Raw genomic sequence first — 13,179 nt, 5'->3', positions numbered from 1 at the left:
TCTGACTGTACTTTGCCTTGCTGTTCTGAGACAGCTAAATTTTTGTTAGAGCAAGAAAATCAAAGGATCATTTAGAAAAGAGTTTTAGGATATAGAGGATTTTGCTGATGACAAACTTGGCTGAGTCCCTGAACACACCATCTCCCCTGCAGCGTGCTTAAGAGGTGGCCATTTATGTCTCACAGGCTATATCCAGCATGGTCTGAAGGAGGTATGGGACCTTTTCTTCTCCTCCTTGCTTCTTCCAGGTCCTCCTCACTCCTATAAAATCTTAGCTCCTCTGGAAACATGCCAGTAGTTCATCCTACGCCTCTGTCCTCTTCCCTATCAATCCTCATTCCTTAGGATCCATTCCTTAAAACCCATCCCATGGTTTTAAATTTATATTTGTACCTGAGCTCTCCTCTAAACTCCACTCTTCTACATCCACTTGCCTACTTGATGCACTTATAATGGGCATCTCAAGTTCAAAATCAAAGTCTTGATTTCCTTGCCTCTACCCTCCCACCCAAACTTCCTTCTTTACCACTTCTTCCACATTTTAGCCAATGGTATCACTATTCACCTAGATACACAGAGTTAAAACCTAGGAGTCACCTTTTATACCTTTGTTCTTCTCACAAAACACAATAAATCAGCTAATCTTATTGATCTCAACTTCAAAATACATCCAGGACCTGACCACTGCTTTGCAGTGTGGTCTAAGCCAACTGTGAGTCTCTTGTCTCTGTTTCCCATATTAGCCTACTTCAGTCAATTGTCCTTATATCAGCCAGCATGATCTTTTAGTACCTAGGCTTTCATTTTTAAGTGTGTGAGATACACATATTATAAATATACAGTATGACTTTTGACAAAAATATTTTGACATATATTGGTAGAACCACCACCCAAAATGAAATAAAGAACATATCTCTCTCTAGAAAGTTCCTCTCTCAAAGGCACCTTGGTTCTGATTTATATCACCATAGATTAGTTTGGTTTGTTCTAGAACTGCATACAAAATTATTCTTTCATGTCTGGTTTAATTCACTCAGCATTATATTTTGAAATTAGTTGCTCAACCAATATTAATTGTTTAAAGTTCACTTTGGTACCTGGGGAATAACTTCTGTTTGTTTTTTTTTTTTTTTCCTCTGAATTCTAAGAATGTAAAGATTTTGAAGTGAAGAACCCTGGAACTGCAATGTAAGTGTCTGCTATGGGGTAAGAACTACTAACTGGAGAAAAAAGATAACATAGCAGAATGGACAGAGGCCAAGGAAACAGACAAGGAGCCAGTGCCCTAATGATACTGTGAACTTCTGGGTCAAACTGGAACTTGAAACTGGCATATTGATGGACTTTTCAGTTTCATGAGCCAATAGATTCTCCCATTTGCTTAAGGCACTTCTGGCTGAGTTTCTATTTTCTTTCAGTTGAAAGAATTCAAACTCAGAAGTGACAGTCTAACAATAACCTAGGGCTACTGTATACAAAACCCTAACTAGATGAAGTATGGGACTATAAAACTTCAGAACTGGGCAGTTGTTGTTTATTTTGTTTTGTCAGTCTCTTTAAAAAAAAAAAGTGCTATTCAGGAGAATAATGGATGAAGCAGGTCATGGTCTTCAGTTCCTTTTTATTAAAGGCTGCTGCTTTTATATCCAATATTCATATAACAAACCTCATATGAAGAATACTTCTGCATCTTCTGCAAAACTGCTGTATAAGACATTGTACATTTTGCTACAGGTTCTTCCATACAAAAGAATAATAGGATTTACTACTAAGGGATATTTTCCCCTTCTAATATAATAGTATACTTCTTTTCATCAACAACAACTTTTTAAGTCTTACAGAGGTTGTTTATTTTTCCTTGAAGCTTAAGCTAAATATTCAGTTGTCAGAACTACTTTTTCCATGTTGTTGGTACAATTATATCCCCCTCTTTCACTACATGTACATGATGCGTGAAAGTCTTTATTTTTATTTTAACTCTTACATGTGTGCTTTTCACAGTAAGTGGCAGCCCGTACGATATAGGCAGAGTGTATACATGGTAAGTGGGTAGGAAGATAAAGATGATCGATAGGTAGGTAGGTAGATAGACTGATAAAGCATCCTTTTCACTCTTATACATAGCTTTTTATTTTCAAGGTAAAACTAACTCTTCAGCACTATAGAGGCTGGTTTCTAATTCTAAGAGCAAGTCTCTGCATTTATCCTCTATTTTCCCCCAAACCTCCAACCTTCCCACCTAATCCTTCATCATATCCCATTCCACCTCCAGTGACATAGGCAATAGATGCAGCTGTTATACAGAGAGAAAATAGGTTGAATAAGATCCATAGTTATTCTTGAAAATCAGAGGAGGATTGGAGGATTTTTAGGTCATAAACTTGGTCTTTTTCACCCCCTGCATTATGATTAGGAAAGAGACTGAGCTGTTGGTAGTCCCAGCACTTTCTTCTCTAAGATGTGCCTGTGGTGTGCTTTCTTCTTTTCTTTTTCCCGGGGGATTTGGGGGGCAGGAAATAAAGGGCTTTTGCACTCTGTGCCAGCCACTCTCCTTTCCTTGGTTCTTTCACTGCAGAGAGCTTGCTGTGTGGGGAGGGCTTTGATGCAGTACTTTATTCAATCTGACTATCCACGTTCTAGGAAATCATATTAAACATAAGGTCAATGACTAACAAGAGCTTTCTGAACAGCTGCTCTGCTGACAATTTGGAGGATTGATTTCATCATTTGGTTATTTAAGCTAACTATACAAAAACACTTCAATTCAATGGGCCTGGAAGTTCCAAACCATGTCCTCATTTTCTTGGAAATCGATAAGGAAGTTGCTTGCTCAACAGATCTTCACTTGGAGTTTTACTTTCCAAGAAAGTTTTGCTTCAATTTACCATTAAAAACATATACAAATTGGCCTTTTCCGTCATTGGTTTCTCCCACTAGTCCTTTTTGTCTCTGATTTCAGATCTGGCAGTGCCATTTCCCTATTAGAAACCAACAGTAGCTCCCCAGTGCTTTGAGGATAGATTCCCAACTCCTCAGCCAAGGTCTGATGCAACAGGGCCCATCTGTCTCTCCCCACTCCACCTCACAGGCTGTGGCCCACACACCTCCTCCCTAAGTCTGGTCATATGAAACTTCACACAATCCTGGAACTCACACTCTGTCTTAATGGACATTCAATGACAGTGTGTCCTCAATTATTCTTCTGGCTCACTCTACTCTTCCTTCAGGAAGCCCCCAACATTATCCTCTTACCATAAAAGCTTTCCAAACTCAACAGGAAGGTCAGGTACCTCACCTTGCTTCCTTAGCAACCCATGGTGATCCCTATTTTAGCACTGCCTCTCTACCTGACACCCCTGATACCCTACCACTAAGATCCTTGAAGTCAGGGATGGTGACCTGCTCACATCAAGATGCCTATTCCCCAATGAGGCATTCAGCAGGTACTTAATACATAATTATTGAATACATGAATTACAATGAATTGAATGCATTATTCTGACTGAGGTGAAAAGACATCTTGGTAGCTTAATGGCCCCCAAAAATCCCAAGAAATTGTATGTCCTCTGCTGATTCTTCTCTACCTCTCCCAACACACTTTTCTTTCATCATTCAGTAGCTTTCTTTTTTGACATTTTATTTTTTACAGCTTTACTGAGGTATAACTGACAATTTAAAATTGTACATATTTAAGGTGTATGACCTGATGATTTGATACATGTAAACATTGTGAAATAATCACCACAATCAAGCTAATTAACATATCCATCACCTTACATAGTTACCACTTTCTTTCTCCTTTCTTTCTCCCTCTCCTTTCCTCTTCCCTCCCTCCCTCCCTCTCTTCCTCCCTTCCTTTTATTTTTTTGGTTTTGTTTTTGGTGTGGTAAAAATATTTAAAATCTACCCTCTTAACAAGTTTTAATTATGCACTAAAGTATTGTTAACTGTACACTGTTGTACATCAGATCTCTAAAAGTTACTCATCTTGCATAACTGAAACTTTGTTCCGCTTAACCAACATCTCTCTATTCATACTCTTGATTCATCTCCACTCTCTTCTGTGTTCTGGGAGGCTCAAGATGTTGGGCTTTATCAACCAGGCCCCTCTATCCTGTGGCTTTGGATAAGAATTGAGCAGTGGGAGGCATTGCATAAGATCAGAGGTTAGCAGAAGAGAGAAGTTGGAGTATTCTCTTTTCTCCTGGTACTAAAGCACACACTGGTGTAACTAGAGGCCATAGCTCCCACGGGGTGGCCTCACCCACAAGGTGATTCTTGCCATAGTCCCATAACTGCTCCCTTTTCTCACCCCTCCAAGGTCTTTCTTTCCTTTTATTCCTTTCCCTCACTTCCCTCCCCTTCCTTATTGTTGCCTTTCCAGCCATTGATGGCCTCAGATACTTCACCATCCCTTGTGGTTTTCCCTATACCCTACCCATATCTATGCACTCACTTCATTAACTCTGTCAATCACCCTTTTAAATGAGTCATCTGTCTTCTCACTGGACTTTGGCTGACATGCCTCAAGAATCCTAAATTTGTTTTTGCTTGCCCCATCCTTGCAATTCCTTTTCTATAATCCAACAAATTCAACTAATCAATTAATTGATCATATTAATTAACAAAAGAATATGTCTGTTTGATGGCTGACCCTATAGAAGTTGTCCCAACTGAAAGGTCTAGCTCCAATTTTCTGGCTCAGTTTGACTCACTAGATAAGGAGATAATTTCTACCATGCTCTATTTAATTTCTGGCTTTTTGAAATTTTGGCTAAGCCCCTTTGCAAAATACAAATTGAATTATTCAAGCATAACCCAGACAATTGCATATCCTTAATCCCATTTTCCCAAATGAAGCTTGTGTTATAAGTAGCTATGAAATATAGGCTGTACTGTTAGGGGGAATAATTGATTGACTATTTGCCAAAGCCCATGCTTCCCACTGTCATAAGACTTGTTTTGAAGTGACTTGGGTGTGAACATGTGGCCTGGTGGGCACATGCTGGATTTTTTTTCTTTTGTGTCTGGCCGTCCCTCTTACCTTACTCCAGCAGGTTTGTCTCCTGTCACAAACAGAGGGATATAGCTAAAAAGTTAGACAGCTCATCCCTGTGGCCACTTACTTAGACCCTTAACTTGCCCAATAATAAAACATTGTTCTTTCTTTCTTTTTTTTTTTTTTTCTGTCCCTGCCACTTCTACTATCTCAGGAATCAGGGTATGTTCCCTGAACAAGTTTAAAATAAGAAATCCACTCAAAACTAATTTTTCTCTAAAGTGCACCTGTGCCTAAACACCAACCTTTTAACTTTTCTGACTTACGCCATGGCCATTTTATTCCCAGCATATCCCTGAGTATTTAAAGTAACTTAAAACATGGAAACAATCTGTAATTTACTCCACTGTGTGACAAAGCCTGTGCCACTTACATACATCATTTTTTTGCATTGGAAATAATTTATGTTAACCTAAAGGTAACTATTTAACAAAAATTAAGAGTCAAAATCACTTTTGACAGTTCAATCATTCAATTAAACATCATCAAGCTTCCTCACTGCCCAACCCCCCAACCTGGTCTTTTTTTAATGGAAATGTAATAAGGGCACTAAAAAAGGAGTTACTAATGTTTGCATAATTTGGAAAAGTAGAAGACATAAAATCTATACTAATTTTAGCTCTGCATCATTAAACATGAAATATTGATTATTGCTCTTTACAACAGAATTTATGAAGCTAGCTAGGCTGCTGTGTCCACATAAAGTGATTCTGATGCTTTGCCCTCGGACCTCAGTGGCTGTAAATGATGCTCTTTGGTGACAGCTGGGAGGCTGGCATTCTGATCCACAGCCTTAAGAGATACATTTCCCAGATTAGACCAGGAATGACCCAGCTGCACAGCCCAACTTCAGAAAATTAAATTGGAGGGAGTCCAAACCTCTGTTGAAATAACTGTGTGAATTACAATGCTTCCATGGGCCTTGTTATAATGTAAATGTGCTTTACAATTTACTGTCATTTCCCTTCTACTCCTGCTGTGAATATGGGCATTAATAGTAATCTCATATATTTAAAGGCAAAACGGCATCAAAAATAAAAATGCAAGATTCATGTTTTCTCCCTTTGGAAAGCAGAGACTAAATTCCTTTTTTTTTTTCCTTTTGCCATTTTTTTTTTTTGCAAAAAGAGCATACGTTTTGTTTATGTATTATGCATTAATGTTTTTTATGGCTGACAGACCTGTAAATTTCACACAGGAAGTTATCTTGCAGCTGAACATGAATTTCTTTGGGAGGAAAAAATGGCTAATAGGACATCAACAGCTCATTTAAAGGATTCATTCAGGTAAGTTATGGGCACACGAGGCATATATGAGGTAGTGGACTTAAAAAGAGATTTGCCTCTTTCTAGCACTTTTTAAGGACATTCTGAATGTCCAATGAGATGCAGAGGGGCTGTGATTTTATAGTGATAATCACTGAGTGAGGTCATTCTAGGCTTCACTGTGCCAGTTCTCAGTGGCATTATTATTTGCTACCTCATACATAGTAAAACTTACAAACTTTCCAACATGAGATATGGCAATGGGAATTGTTGTGACAGCTCATTCTTTATTCTTGTTTGACCAACCACGCTATACTCATAAGCATTAGGACATTAAAAAATCCCTTTGAATGCCAACTCTGAGAGTGCCAAACACCTGAGCTCATTTGAACAGATGCCAAATAGAAACACATTAAGTAAAAACCCATTTATGACTGTATAAGTCATTGGTCACCTTGGATCTGAGATTATTTCAGACCTTGAGATTCTCCTGGAGTAGATGTGTGGAAGGATACTCATCTGGAAGGGGATATAGACAATCAGACCACCCAAGTCAGCCCTTGCCCTAATCTGAATAAGCACCTATAATTTCATCGGGCTACACTGCATGGCCCCAGTGGATCCAGGATTGTCAGACAGGTATGTTGAAAAAATACCACTTAGGTTCTAAATGTTGCCCTTCTCCTTTCCCTGAGATTATGCATGGTCTCCATAACTTTTGCTAGTTTTAGATCACAGACATTCTAAAGTTATTATTATAAAATGAATACTCAGCTCATTACAAGAAGTCTAATCCACTGCTACTCACTCTAGGATATGAGAAATTAAAACACTATTAGTAATAATTTTAAAGTAATCATGCTACTCAAAGTTAATTCAGCTAAATAGCTAGACAATAGTGAAAACTGAGACTGAAATACTAAGTACAACCACTACGGTAGAGATATTTTTGCATCTTATACATTTCTGTATTCTGGAAAAACAAAAATCCTAGATACCATGCTTCAAGCTGAAAATCACATATACATAAGCATACAAGCCATCAAACAAACACCTCTCAGAATGCAGACAACAACAAAGGTAGATTAGTGAATCCATACACCAACTCCTGGTTTCCTGTGTCAAAGGATGAAAGCAAAGTGCAGGCAATCAGAACATCATGTTAACTCCCAAATTGTTAATGCTTGATTCTGGAATGCATTTCATTATAGTTAGCAAATACTATCCAGATTAGGTTTTTCCTTAGTCCAACTAGAAAATGAATTTGCATTTCTTATGTAGCCACCAAGTGATACTGGGGGGGAAGCAACCCAAATACATGCTGGGAAGAGCTTTCCTTAGAGCTATACCTTAGACCTGCCCTTCTCTTCCTTTCCATTTCTTCTACTGTCACCTGTGTCCAGGACCTTAGTGACTCTCACCAGAACCAAACATAGGTTACCTAATTGTTTTTCTTCATATACATTTCCAATAATTTAACTCTCCTACTCATACACTCTAAACAAAAATAATATTCAGGATTAAAAATACTCTTAATCCTGTAACCCCACTATTGCTTCTTCTATCCCTTCTGAAATCCTTTAAAGTTCACCTCAAATGCAATTTTATACATTTTAATATTTCCTTCTACAGCTAATGTCATGTCATTTCTTTGAACTACTGTTATTACTACTAACGTTTATTGAATTTTACTAGGTCCAAAGCACTTTGTATAAATTATCTTTTTAAAATTATGATTGCAGCCCCATAAAAATAGCAAAAGATGCAATTATTATTTCCATTACCTGGATAAGAAAACAGACTGAGAAAGATTATATAACTTGACCAAGGTCTTATAAGGAAAGTGGCATTTCAACCTAAGCAGTCCAATTCCAGAATCTAAACTTTATCCTCTCCACTCTTTGCCCATGAATGACGTGGAACATGCAACGGCATGAGCAGTGGCAGTAACTTACCCATGAGGCCCATGAAGAAGTTTTAGTGTTCTGCAAAGTACTGAGATTTCGTATCTGAACCGGGCTTGTCATCTACTTGCTGTGTCATCTTAAACAATTAACTCCCTTCTAGGCTGCAGTTTCAACATTTGTGAAATGGTGATGACCATGCCTACTCCATGGTGTTATGTGAGGATCAACTAAAATAACAATTTAAAAGTGCTTTTTTGTACAATAAAGTACTGGCCACCCACTAGGAGATTCCTTAAGTGCCTGTCTTACTGAGGACAGCAATTACGTCTCACTTGTTTCTGTGGTACCCAGCTTTGTTCCATTCTAGCTGTGTGATCTTGGGCTGGGAAACCCCTGGGAGTCCCAGTTTCATCATCTTTAAGATGGGGACACTAACTATACCAAATTCCAAGGATTGCCAAGCTGTTTGATGATTAAAAATTCCTGTTAATCATTCAGTCTTGCACCAGGCACATAGTAGGTACTCAATAACCTTCATTATTTTCATTATTATTAGTTTTTTATTATCATCTCTCTCTAGCCCCTCCAAAACATGGATGTACACCCAGACATCTTCTCCCAGCTTACTCTAAACTCATTTCCATTACTCACCGAGTTCTGTCAACTCTATTTTCTAATTGTCTCCAGAGCATACCCTCCCTGTTTGCACTGTCCTTAGTTAAGAATTTACTGGGGCGCCTGGGTGGCTCAGTTGGTTAAGCGTCCAACTTCGGCTCAGGTCACGATCTCGCGGCTTGTGAGTTCGAGCCCCGCGTCGGGCTCTGTGCTGACAGCTCAGAGCCTGGAGCCTGTTTCAGAATCTGTGTCTCCCTCTCTCTCTGACCCTCCCCCGTTCATGCTCTGACTCTCTCTGTCTCAAAAATAAATAAACGTTAAAAAAAAAAAAATTAAGAATTTATTGCCTGCCAGAGCGAGCAACCTAAAATGCCCACCTCATCATCAGGTCAGTCACTTGCTTGAAACCCTTCTTGCCTCCCTTCACCTAGAAGTTAGAGCCTAAACCCCTGCGTCTGGCAGGACCTCATACGATGTATGTATGTAATGATTCTATGTAACCTGTCCCATCTGTCCCTCCAGCCCTTTTCTCTGACAGACCCCCACTCCACTTAATTCTCTTGGAACATGAACATGTCAGAAAAACCCTGAGTTAAGATCAGGTGCTCAAATACTTGGAATGAATCAGTCCATGTATGAATTTAAATCAAACAGAGATAAAGAGAATTTTTTGAAACAGAAACAATTAATAATGCATTACAGTGTATATGTTATCATTAAATAATAAAGACAGCATTGTCTCAATTATCTGGAGAATGGTTTATCAGAAAACTCTATACATTGGAACATGTCTCCATATCTGGATATTTAGTTCTCTGTATCCCAAATACCTCCCTAAAACTCGCCCAAGGATCAAGGATCTTAGTGGTAGGGTATCAGGGGTGTCAGGGTAGGATCTTACAGGGTAAGATCCTTAGATTTACATATGGTTATTTCTTCCCACACCCCTCCAACAATAATGTACATGCTATTCTCTGCCTTCAAGATTTCTGGGTGGAGAATTTGATAAGCCCTACCCTAGTCAGGATGGAAAGTGAATATCAGGTATTTTTAAAGTTAAGATTGCTCGAAAGTATGCAATAGAGGGGCACCTGGGTGGCTCAGTTGGTTAAGCACCGGACTTCAGCTCAGGTCATGATATCACAGTTCGTGAGTTCAAGCCCTGCATTGGGCTCTGTGCTGACAGCTCAGAGCCTGGAACCTGCTTCAGTTTCTGTGTCTCCCTCTCTCTCTGCCCCTCCCCCACCTGTGCTCCCTATCCCTCTCTCTCTCAAAAATAAATATTTTTTAGAAAAAGAAAGTATGTAATAGTATGATTTCTATCAACAGTGCATAAAGTAAAAAACATTTTATACTTGTAAGAGTAACATTCTTTTTTTCAATGCCACAGTTTATTTCTGTCTCTTTTATGGAACTCATTGGTTGTGGAGGAAGAAGGTGGAATCCATATATGCCTATCCACATAATAGCAAATGAAGTAGACATCACTAATTAGGGAAGGGAAAACTCACTTCCTTTTTTTAATTAAGTTATTTTATTTTATTTTATGTTATTTAAAAAAGTTTTTTAATATTTATTTATTTTTGAGACAGAGAAAGACAGAGCATGAACGGGGGAGGGTGAGAGAGAGGGAGACAAAGAATCTGAAGCAGGCTCCAGGCTCTGAGCTGTCAGCACAGAGCCCGATGCGGGGCTCGAACTCACGGACTGTGAGATCATGACCTGAGCCAAAGTCGGATGCTTAACCAACTGAGCCACCCAGGCACCCCTTATTTTATTTTTTAAAGTTTATTTATTTATATTTTGAGAGAAAGAACACGAGAAGGAGAAGGGCAGAGAGAGACAAGAAGAGAGAGAAAACCCCGAGCAGATTCTGCACTGCCACTGCCGAGCCCAATGTGGAGCCCAAACCCACAAACCATGAGATCATGATCTGAGCTGAAATCAAGAGTTGGACGCTTAACCGACTGAGCCACCCAGGTGCCCCAAGTTTTTTTTTTTTTTAATTACAGTATAGTTAACATATAATATTATATTAGTTTCAGGTGTACAATATAGTAATTCAACAATTCTATACATTCTCAGTGCTCATCATAAGTGTACTCTTAATCCCTTTCACCTATTTCATCCATCCCCCACCCTTCTTCCCTCTGATATGCTTTATTTTAAACAAGTACCCTCAGTTAAAGTTATTTTTTCAACAAGAACGGTTTTTACTCAAAGGATACTTCAGAATACATGGTTCTAAAAGATATATATAAAACATTCTAAGGAAAATAGAATACACATTTTCTTCAAGTACACATAGAAGAATCCCCTAGTTAAATCACATAAAAAGAGACATAACAAATGTTACAAATTTAAGAAGGCTGAAATCAATCATACTATTTTCTAACCACAATGGTATAAAGCTAGGAAAACTCACTTCTACACCTAATTACATACCAGACCTAGTGGATGCTGAACTTTCTGAGCTTGGGTTACGATCTCATGGGCACATCAAGTATGATAAATTTTAGCATCCAGCATAATTCTGGACACATAGCAATAACGTGGGTGTTAAGAAGAAATATCAATAACATTCATTAAAATAAGAAAGAGACACTTAGAGGTTAAATGGAGGCCATAACACAGAAGTATGAAATTGAAAGAACTTGAGAAAACGTGAGAAAAAAAAAGCGCTGCAAGTCAGCAAACTTTTCTTTCATCATTATTCATTGTTCCATTCATTCATTAACAAAAATATAGTCATATATGTTAAGCACTGTCCTATAAGTATATAATGGGGACAGAGGCAAGAATAAGCAGGCATAGCCCTGTCCTTCTGCAGCTTGAAAAGCCCAATACAACCAGATGAGGAAAGATGAGTTTTAAGCAGCCAAGGAGTTATCAATGACTGTTTTCATTCAATCACTGGCTTAAACATTTTGCCATTCAGGAAAGAATGCAGATCACTCAAATTAGCTGGACTCTTGTGTCGGTTTGAAAGATGATATTCTAGAGAGGGCCAAGAAAAAATTTGTCAATCCATGTGCTCATGGTGGGACAATTGCTAGAATTGACTAGAATGGTTTGCCTGTGTGCAGAATGTGAAAAGGTGATGGAAACACCACCAAACTGAAATGCAAAAAAATCCCAAGTATGGATTAGAGGCTTATTCAATAAGAATGACATTTATTGAGGAAGACAGAACAAGGCAGGCAGACAGACAAGAGAACAAAAGACAGTGTGTCCACATCTGCTTTGTCCTGTGATGAGCCATGACATCACTACACATAAGAATACCTATTTACCCCCTGCATACTATTATCTATTAAAAATTGACTACCAGATGTGTCTAGTAACATCAAAGGCAGATCATGCAGAAGAGTAAGTCTTTCTCGTGTGTGTGTGTGTGTGTGTGTACTGGAGGGCAATGTTTCTTTTTATCTTAGAAATGAGTGACCACATATGAAAAATACTGCTTAGCATTAGGTGGAAAAACGCACATAAAAATCATTCCCCAACCCCCACTCCTTGGTACTCAATGCCACATTTCTCACCAAGGTAAGGACAATCTATTCTAAACCAAGGGTTAATTTTCATGAATAGAAAAACCTACAGGGAAGGGAAAATACTAGGTTTACATAAACAGGGCATCACTTTTCAAAACCAACAAGAATTCTCAATGAGATGACTTTATTCTGTTCATATGTGAAATTCCCCATTAGATTTGTATCATTAGATTTCACGATTTTAGTGATTGTTCAAATCGCTTCACAACAAGTAGGTGAACAATCTTGATAAGAAGTACTTTATTCTAAACCAAGGTATGTTAAATTTGATATTTTTCCCTCAGATAGCTATAGCAGAATGTTCAAAAAGAATGCTGAAGTTACAAAGAGGAAATTAAACCCCAGTTGAGCTCTCTGTTATTAAAACTACTATTGTATATTTTAGACATGCAATCTCTATGTACTCAAGATATAGTGACACAACCGTTATCTAAAAGCCAAGTAGAAATATACAAGGGGAAAAATAGGTGGTTTTCTAAAGGTAGAGGATGAGTAAAAAGAGAAAGGGGAGGATAATAAGTTATTGGAACAAAACATGGAATAGCATTCTCTACTATTCAGGATTGCTAAATTCATGAGTGCTATTAACTCCCCTGTGCTCAGTTCATTGAAGCTCTTATCCCCAGGCTGGTGACTAGACTACTCTTCTCTTTTCTCCCTATTTACATCAAGTTGCCTTACCACCTATTACTTACTCCTCTATTCAATACGAAATTGTCACTCTCAACATCTGTAAAATCTCCAAATTGAGGATTTCATCCTGAATTCTCCAAGACTGT

The 13,179-nt window shown here is 38.3% G+C and overlaps 1 long non-coding RNA gene across 1 annotated transcript in view; it reads right to left on the bottom strand.

Moving 5' to 3' along the window:
* LOC147577257 (uncharacterized) overlaps nucleotides 1–13,179 on the bottom strand; it is an 86,528-nt gene that overhangs the window by 3,552 nt on the left and 69,797 nt on the right. The gene's annotated exons all lie outside the window — the stretch shown is intronic.

Source organism: Puma concolor, chromosome C2 (assembly GCF_028749965.1).
Source record: "Puma concolor isolate L17-30 chromosome C2, mPumCon1.1.hap2, whole genome shotgun sequence".
Taxonomy (NCBI): Eukaryota; Metazoa; Chordata; class Mammalia; order Carnivora; family Felidae; genus Puma; species Puma concolor.
The sequence above is the reverse complement of the archived record's forward strand: the minus strand, read 5'-3'. Positions and strand labels throughout refer to the sequence as shown.